The sequence below is a fragment of the Cimex lectularius genome, unplaced genomic scaffold (genome assembly GCF_000648675.2).
Source record: "Cimex lectularius strain Harlan isolate CLEC.00 unplaced genomic scaffold, Clec_2.1 scaffold15, whole genome shotgun sequence".
Taxonomy (NCBI): Eukaryota; Metazoa; Arthropoda; class Insecta; order Hemiptera; family Cimicidae; genus Cimex; species Cimex lectularius.
The window spans coordinates 3,178,023-3,187,680 of record NW_019392667.1 but is presented as its reverse complement, the minus strand read 5'-3'; the positions used below and the strand labels follow the sequence as shown (position 1 = coordinate 3,187,680).

The following is a 9,658-nucleotide window of genomic DNA, read 5'->3' as shown; positions in this document are numbered from 1 at the left end:
AAAAAAAAAAAAAAAAAAAAAAAAAAAGAAGGAGTAACATAAACACATAAGTAGAAGGAAGCGATGATGATGATGATAAATCCTTTATTTATCAATCACACAAGATTTGGTCTCAAAGACTATACTTACATCTAATTTGAAATACAATGGTTACTAAGTTGATGGGCAGATATGGATAGACAAGTAGATTGATAGATAGATAGATGAATAGATAGATATGTAGAGTGAGAGAGAGAGAGAGAGAGAGAGAGAGAGAGAGAGAGAGAGAGAGAGAGAGAGTGAGGGAAAGGGAGAAAATGTTACGTAGATAAATAGATGGATAAAGGTTAATTACAAATAGAAAGAAAGAAAGAGGGAGGGAGAGGGAGAGAGAAAGAGAGAGAGAGAGAGAGAGAGAGAGAGAGAGAGAGAGTGTTGTGTGTGTGTGTGTGTGTGTGTGTGTGAGAGAGAGAGAGAGAGAAAGAGGGGGAGTGAGAGGGGGTGAGGGATAGGGAGATAATGTTACGTAGATAGATAGATGGATAGAAGGTTAGTTACAAATAGAAAGAAAGAGAAAGAGAAAGAGAGAGAGAGAGAGAGAGAGAGATAGAGAGAGAGAGAGTTTTATGTAGATAGATATATGGATAGAGAAGTAGGTAGAAAAAGAAAAAAAGAAAAAGAGAGAAAGATAGACAGATTGAATAACGATTTATTTATTAAAATACACGCAAAAGTTAGGCCTCTAGGCCATTTATTACACTTTTAACGTGTAATTACAATTATATTATTATCAGACATAAAATGGAAATAACAAATTATTGTAAAATCAACAATAAAGTAAATAAATAAAGTAAGAGTTATTTTTTATACAGAGCATATTGCTTATACATGGCAAAAATAAATAGACTTCGGCTAAGCACCGTTAACGATAAATAAGTAAGTACATATAGTACAAGTTATATAAACAAAATTAGATATCGATTGTTTGTAAGATTCTTAAAAACTAGATTAGAAACCTACTGGAATTGGAACATAATTTTACGATTTAAAAATGAAATAAAATCCTGATAAAATGATTAATAACGTTTTACGTAAGTTCATACAAATATATATAATAAAAGTATATGAGTATGATGTGAAGGTAAATAAGTAAACATTAAATAAGGTAAATGCTAATTTGTAGTGTTATATTCAAAATATTTACTTAAAAAGATTAGCCAATGATTATAATTATTCTTTAAGTTTTACTTTGTATGATTTTATGCTTTTTATTTGAACTACATATTTGTTTCGGTATTGAGTTAAATGAATTGCTAAGTGTTTTTTTTTATGTGTTTTGGAAGATGAATTAAATAATTAGCTGTTCTGGTATTAATGTTATGGATATTGTGTTGAAATTTAAAATTATGAAACATGTAGGAAGGGTTATTAATTTGTAGCATTTTGTACAAAAAGGTATGGAATAGATTTGTAGGTCTTTAACTTTTAACATTTTTAGAGAGAGAGAGAGAGAGAGAGAGAGAGAGAGAGAGAGAGAGAGAGAGAGAGAGAGAGAGAGATGGATAGAGATAGATTAAAATATAGAGTTAGAGAAATATATAGAAAGAGAAAAAGAGAGAAGAGACTCACAAAGAGACAGAAAGATAAATAAGTAGAAAGAAGAATAGGCAGATAGAGATAGAAAAATAGAGATAGATAGAAAGAAAAACATACATAGATAGTTATAGACTAACACAAACATAAAAAAAATTATATTAATACACAATTTGTGAGATCCAACTTTAACCTAATAAAAATGCAAAAGAAAAAAATGTTCAAGGAACAAGCCAAACACATAAAAAAGGCAAAAACAAAGCAACCAAAGTAGAAAAATGTTTTCAGTAAAAGGATAAAACAAAAAAAGAGCACCTATATAGACACTAATTGGGTTGTAGAACCCAATTTTAACTTAATAAAAAGAAAAATTCAACCTTAAAATAAAACAAAAACTCTAAGAAAAGACAATAATAAACATAATAAACAGCCAAAGCAGAAAACTTAGGTTAAATTTTTCTTTTTATGTAATCGATCGATGTAATTAGGCAATTTTTTATCATACACATTTTTTTAGTATTTGGTGGAATGATTTATTCTCTGATAATGAATGACGGTCGTTATTAGATTATATGATAGATTAAACATTTAAAAACCCGGTACGTTCGCCAAAACCGAGTTGCCAAATTGGTCTCCGTCCTCGACTCCCACTGAGACGTTTAAAGAAACTCGTTAAAAATAAATAAAAAGAGGGCCTGCCAGGTCGTAAAGTAAAGGATGAAAATTGCAACGGGGAAAACTTATCTAGGGATTTTCAGGCCTTCTCATATCGAGAAATAATATTAATTACTGAACTGGCGAAGACTGAATCTTCCGGGTGGAAATCTATCCGGGTTTTTTGTGATGTGCTGTTTATCTTTCTTTCAATTAGCAATTTGCCGGAAGAAGGCCATGACTCTTCTGCCCGATAACAATTTCCAGATGATGTTATGCTGATTTTCTCGTCTGTTATTCAGACCATTTTAACAGATTAGGAGGTGTTCAGGGTTATTTTATGCTTTTCCTTGTATCTCACGTTCCATTTTTTTAGTCCTGATTCACCGAGGAATTACTTGATCCTGTATCGGTCATCCCAGGGATGTGATGTAGGTCCTAAAACACATCCTCTTTGCAGAATCGAAGCGCACGGTTTTATTCGACGCTGATATTTCTCAGATACCCATTGAGCCTGCATTCATTAAAAAAAACTGTTAGTTTTAAGAGAATCTTCCAGGGTATATTTCAGTACATTAAATTCAACAATGACTTTTTTTTAAATTTGTTACCTATACATGATAGTATACTATACAAATATGTACATATGATTAATATATCACACAGCACAACACTAGCACAAATGCCAGTATTGCATTGGTAGAACACATGCTTTGAGGAGCTAGCCATTGCTGGCACTCAATGTGTATGATTAGGGGTCAAGGAGGTCCAGAGGCCATCGTCGGTTGAGGCGGCGTGGAGGGTTGTCAGGATGGGAAAGATTGGAGTGGGCTCGAGCAAGGTTAGGATCGTTTGAAAGGTTAGTGTGGAAGGTATGGAATCTGGATCGGATTAGGTCGCTGACAAAAGGAATGTTGAGATCTTTGTGGATAGTGAGGTTAGTGACATAATAAGGTGCTTTGACGATTTGTCTAAGGGACTTTCGACTGGAAAGACTGGATGAGCTGGATATTGGAAGGCTTGGCATTACAACACAGTTCCACTCCGTTTGTCCATATTGGTCTTAGTAAAGTCCTTGTACAGTGTTAGCTTTGTCTTGTCAAAGTCGGTTTCGGTCTTGGAAGTCTTCGTAGTAGCCAAAGTCTTGTATTAAGTTGCTGTTTTTTAAGTCTTGTACGGGGATCCCACGTCAGTCGGCAGTCGAGATTATAGTCCCAGGTATTTGATTTGAGTGGAAGCTGGTATCTCTTGTGGCAAGACTGCTTTTTCAGCGTAAAAGTACACTGAGAGCATTTTTTTCTTCGTTCAGTCTTGTCCTCCATTTTGGACACAGGTCTTTGATAAGCTCAAGGTGTTCCTGGATGTTGGAGGTAACTTAGAATTCGAGTTAGAGGATAGGATTGCGGGGTCGTAGGCGTAGGTGGTGATAATAGTCTTAGGATGCATTGGTAGGTCAGCAGTATAAATGACATATAGGATAGGACCAAGGATACTCCCTTGTGGTACACCTGTAGAAAGTATGCCGAGGCGTCTTCGAGATGAAATTAAGTTATTTAATTAATTATGTAATTATGGATTCGAGTTAGAGGATTGGATTGGGGTCTCGTCCGCGTAGATGATAATAGTGTCAGGATGTATTGTACAAGAGGTAGGTCAGCAGTATAAATGATATATAGGATAGGGCCAAGGATGCTACCTTGCAGTACACCGGCCTGTATCTGTTTGACTTCCGAGAATTCATTGCCGCACTCACTCTGAAACAGCGATCAGAAGGATTTCAATAAAAGGTAATAATGAGATGGTAGGAAGCGCTTAAGTTTAAAAAGTATGCCTGGATGCCAGACCCGCAATGACATATACGTCCCAGAATACGGTCTAAGGATGGGGACCCAACATCAGCCATTCTAGCAGAGGTGTTTCTCCAAAACCTCGGAGAAAACCTCTTCTCAAAAGTAATCTCTGAGAACGAATAAGGCGTTGCGCGGTTCGCATTTGCTCGAGAACACAGCCATTGGTCTTTGGACGAATGGTCTGCGGTACGTTTTACAGATAAGTGTAGATTTGCGCCACGATCTCCAGATGGGCGTGAAAGAGCATGGAGAAGTCGAAATGAAAGGTACGAAGCCTGTAATTTTTTCCAGATCCAACCTTTTTAACGTAGCTCAGTGAGTGTTGGCGGACATTTCAATGGAGAGTCACACAGGTGTTGGTTGTTGTTCGTGTGTCAATTCTTTGACGGCCACTGATGTGGATGAAATTTTGGAACATCATGCGTTGTCTATGCCTCGATGAAATCATTCGACAATCCTATCCTAAAGCACCATAATGCCCGTCCACATGTCGCTCGTCTAGTACAAACCTTCAACAGCACAACATCATGGTCTTAGCCTGGCCAGCCCGTTCTCCAGACTCGAAGCCCATCGAACATTTATGGATTAACCTCAAAAGACAAATAAGTGCACGTCGAAATGAATTCAATCGATCAAGGGTCAATTCCTGATACATTCCACGATCTTGACAGAATTCTTCGTGAAGAATGGGCTAACCTCCAGCAACGAGACATTTCCAGACTGGTAGAAAGTATCCACTAGGCGTCTTCGAGATGTAATTAAGGCAAGGGGAGGAAATACGCGATATTGAAATGTTACTTAAAAATCTAATTAAAACAAATTTTATCTCTCCGTCATACATTACATTTTTTTACTTTTTTAGACAAAGACTCAATTATTAAACGTTAAAAAACGTGAAAATTTGATTAATATATAAAAATATATATAAACCAAGTTATATTACAAGTGGGCGGAAATTTTTGCCTGCCAGTGTAGAAAAACCGCAATTTTTGATTTGAACTCGGTTCAGTACTGAATTGAATTTAAACTTGGTGCAACGGGTCCTAATCTAGAAGGCTGTTTTGAGTTTGGGGAAACCCAACTTCCTTGTGTCCATCATAAATAACATGAATATACAAATCAATTTATATTACAAGTGGGCGGAAATTTTTGCCTGTCAGTGTAGAAAAACCGCAATTTTTGATTTGAACTCGGTTCAGTACTGAACTGAGTTTAAACTTGGTGTAACGGGTCCTAATCTAGAAGGCTGTTTTGAGCCTGGGGAAACCCAACTTCCTAGTCTCCATCATAAATAACATGAATATACAAATCAAGTTATATTACAAGTGGGCGGAAATTTTTGCCTCAGTATAGGAAAACCGCAATTTTTGATTTGAACTCGGTTCAGTGATGAATTGAGTTTAAACTTGGTGCAACGGTCCTAATCTAGAAGGCTGTTTTGTGTTTGGGGAAAACCCAACTTCCTAGTCTCCATTTAACGGGCAATTTATTTAGGATAATCCAACATTTGGATTAAATTACAAATATTTCTTTAATAATAAATTCTTCTTGCCTTTGTCATTTAAAAAACTTAGATTATACACATGTCCATACATAATGTGGACAAGCAGGATTTTACTATGCAAACCACTATGCGCGTTCAGCATATTTCTTAACAATAGGATGACTGTCAACATTACGATAATATTCATCATTGAGAAATACGTGGCTGGAGAATTCGTAGTTGTGTAATAGGGGCCCGAGAGGAGGAAATCGCAACGTCCAAGCAGTTTTATCAAAGGGGACTGGAAGTGAGTCATCGCAATGGCGTGGAAGGGGAGCCATGTATTTTCATACGAGGAGGGGATGGCACACCCGACTTACAGAATACAGAACCGCAAGGAAGAGGGTCTCGGGCCAGGTACAGCTCAAGTAGGTACCAAAGGGTCTTGACGTCGCTCTGCCATTAACACCGAGGGATTATCTTCTTTTTAAGCTAATTCTTGGGTAAATAACCGTTTACAAACCGAATAGTATGATCAATCCTGCTCAAGAAAATAGATTTTATATGCAATAGAAATCACATAAAATAAATAAAAACTATATGTTAAAGGACAAAACCCAGATTGAATTAAAGATTACCTTTTTTGAAAAAAAATCCAGTCACCGGGTCCTGTTCATTCTTCAAGAAAGGAACTTACAAATGTTTTTTCGTATTTGTTAAAAATGACATAATAAAACATATAAATCTTCATTTATATTATAGTTACGGTACCTGGTGACTCATGTAAGGAACAGCAAGTAAGGAGATATACAAGTCATAAAATTATTATTTCTCAGATTTTCACGATCTTGAAACATAAACAAAATAAAGCGCGATATTTATTGCTGATTTCTGGCTGTGAGACTGTCGTTGGGTCGATTTTGATCATATTGGTCTTCCTTATCCCCTCGTCTTCCCTATTGAAGCTGGCGGGTGATGGTTCGCACAAGTTGAACCGGTCTGCACTCTCGGTGTTTATTTGTGATTCGTACGCGTTTTGGCTTCTCGCCATATTCAGTGATGTCTCTGTTATTTTGTAAGCCGTTGGAAATTTCTCTCGCCCTCACGTTGTTCATATCCCAAATGATCGGAAATGACCAAATTTAAAGTAATCAACTGGCGAATATCAAATGTGTTCTGAATGATTGAAAATAGCAACTTCCAGTGAGGTTGAGAAAAAAACATCTACTGTTTGGCAGAGCGTTGAAGTAAAACAAAAGACTTGCAAGAAAAGAACCTGCTTCACTGCTAACTTGATCCAAATCCTTCTGCATGTCAATTCACATATACAACTAGTTTGAATAGTCTGACAGTAAAGAAGCATTGGAAATTAAAGCTGGGTGTCTGCGAGTCCGAAAACTCATGTTGAACTACAATAATAGTACTATAAACAATATCGGTCTAGATTATGAATTTACACAAGCCTACCTTATTGGCCTAAATCATTGCTCTTTTTAGGGCACTTCTGAACTTGGTTAGCATTGCACCACCTCGCTAGCCAAGGATGTGACAAGTTCATGCATGTAAAATCTTTCTGTGTTCTGAGAAGTCCCCTTGGGGATAAGTCCGGACGTTAAAGATCCTCATGGGTCTCAACATCCATGAGTAAAGATGGGAAAATCCTTTTCAACTTAAAAAGCGCTGAAGTTTGTATTTGTTTTAAAATAAAATGACAGCAATTGCAAAATGGAAAGGATTATAATCGAAATAATAATAAAAATTCTGATACCAATGACAATGTATCCAAGTTGTCCTTTTTAGATGTCCTGGCTGAATTTCTCTTGAACCAATGACGATATAAAAAAAAGTTGCCTTTTTTTGGAGAAAAAATTATACAGGGTATCTCAGATCCAATTCAAATCCAACATTTCAAATACGACCCTGTATATCCTAACACATCATGTTAAATGATTCTTTTCTACATTTACTTAGAAATCGAGAGATGCGGTCTGGTGTGATGTAGGTTTCAGAAAAACATTTTCTTTATCGTGCCAACGTTTCGATCTTTATTGAGATCATCTTCAGGGCTCAAAATGTTTGCTTTCTTCTTTTGCATTTTGAACTACCTTATACAAATCAGAATTATAAAATTTGTTAAGTGATTATTCAGAAATCGTGAGATGCGGTCTGGGGTGATGTAGGTTTCAGAAAAACATTTTCTTTATCATGCCAACGTTTCGATCTTTATTGAGATCATCTTCAGGGCCTGGGATTTACAAACATTGTTTACATATAACAATTACATTTTGGATGTGGAAAAGTGAATTTATACAATGCTAAATATATTTTTTTTATATATTCAATCAAAGTATTTGTACTCACTCAAAGTGTTTGTCTTCTGTGTAATTGTACCATTCTTGCGTGTCGAGTCGAGAGTGCCAGTGAGATTTTGCTATTTTGTGTTTATATACGTTGGATTTTGAAGGGGGAAGCACAAAACTTACTGAAATGACTAACAACAGTCAAAAGTAAAGAATTTTTTTTTGCAAAAACATTTGTAAGTATGTCTGGTTCGAATTCAGGGCCGGTAGATTCGAACCCGGGACCTTTACCTCTCTGTTAGTAGTCGCCATGTCAACCGTTAGGGGTCACCGAAGCCCCTGAACGAGTTCTTTATGCTTTCGAAAGTACATATTTAAATACAAACCCCGAGCTTTTTTTATTTTTTTAACTTAGATTGATCAACGGGCGCGAGAGGATGAGAGGATCGATAATCTGAAAGAGCAATGAGTCTTGGTAAGTTCCGATGAATCATAGAAGAAGAAAAAATCGATTCCTTGAAAGCTGCCGATGGTTTAAGCAGTGGGTGAAAAGAAACATCCATTTTCTATCGCTCAGGTTTCATAAACGTTTTGATTTTTGAAATCATTGATAAGAAAATCCTGGCGTATTGGAATCTATCAAGTTGATTTTTACTGTTTTTAATGACTAAGGACTAGCGGTGCATATTTTATGGAACCTATTGGGTAGAAATACTCATGAAAAATAAAGTAGAACGAATCAATAAAATTAAAAAGTTCACTAATTTCGTGGTCCGTTTGACCAATTAATATATTACAATTAATTAAGGTTTTTAGTCGAGATAAAAAAGTCAATGGCACGAGCGGGATTCGAACTCACGATCTTCGGCTAGATACGCCGCTGCTCTACCACTTGAGCTATCGAGTCCTCGATCCACAAGGACACTGACTTCCCATCTCAACCGCACCTTTTGAATTTTCCCTCCTTTTTGCCATTTTTCATCGTATCTAGCCGAAGATCGTGGGTTCGAATCCCGCTCGTGCCGTTGACTTTTCTATCTCAACTAAAAACCTTAATTAATTGTAAAATTAAAAAGCTAATAACAATGCCTACTGAATATTGAAGTTTCTTTATTTTTATGAATTCTTCTACGTTTCTTTTTGAACATGTAGGCAAAATAGAGGAGGTAAGTACTGCGGTAGTAACGGGACTAGACTGGACGGTTGTTCGGTTTCTCAGAAATTTAATTGATGATTGGATCCAGCATGCTCAAATTTTACAAGTCTCCGAAAGGTTCAGGTTCAATAGCCAGTGTTAATGGAATATTTAAAAAACGTCAGTACCACGACAGCTACTTAAACTTTCGGATTTATAGAGGATGATGTGTTAGGATTTGTTAATATTAATCAAGAATAATCAAGTTGGCTCTGGAAATTAAGATGGCTTTGCACCAGCTGGGCATTCGGCAGATTTGAACAGTGTTACCCGATGTAAGGTTGGTGAGATATTCTCTTATAATTGTTGAATTTTCTTGTTGTATCCAAGTTTTGCCAATATGTTTGTGGGGTTCTATTCATTAAATTTGTTTGCTTGTGTTAATTACACTTGATTGTGCTTTTTTTAATTTCTTTTATTACGGATATTTTATAAACCCGGTTCAATATGAGGGTAAAGCGCAGTGTGTTGCACGAATGTCCTTCGAAACAGTTCAAATATTCGGTTTGTCGAACGATTTGTTAGCAACTAACGATATTTTTACGTCTAAACTAAGGTATAGTGTAGAGTTTTGTTGCAGGTTGGAATTAGGAATCTCCGGTCC

At 36.3% G+C, this 9,658-nt stretch overlaps 1 long non-coding RNA gene across 2 annotated transcripts; it reads right to left on the bottom strand.

Moving 5' to 3' along the window:
- Positions 1–2,007: 2,007 nt before the first annotated feature.
- On the bottom strand, positions 2,008–7,032 carry LOC112126318. 2 transcript variants are annotated; one of them, XR_002909893.1, is made up of 3 exons: positions 6,198–7,032; positions 3,923–3,980; positions 2,008–2,740 (listed from the first exon to the last, which is right to left on the bottom strand). It is a non-coding gene; the product is annotated as an uncharacterized LOC112126318 (long non-coding RNA). The 2 variants fall into 2 exon arrangements; XR_002909894.1 differs by having other exon boundaries at positions 6,331–7,032.
- Between the last annotated feature and the right edge of the window lie 2,626 nt (positions 7,033–9,658).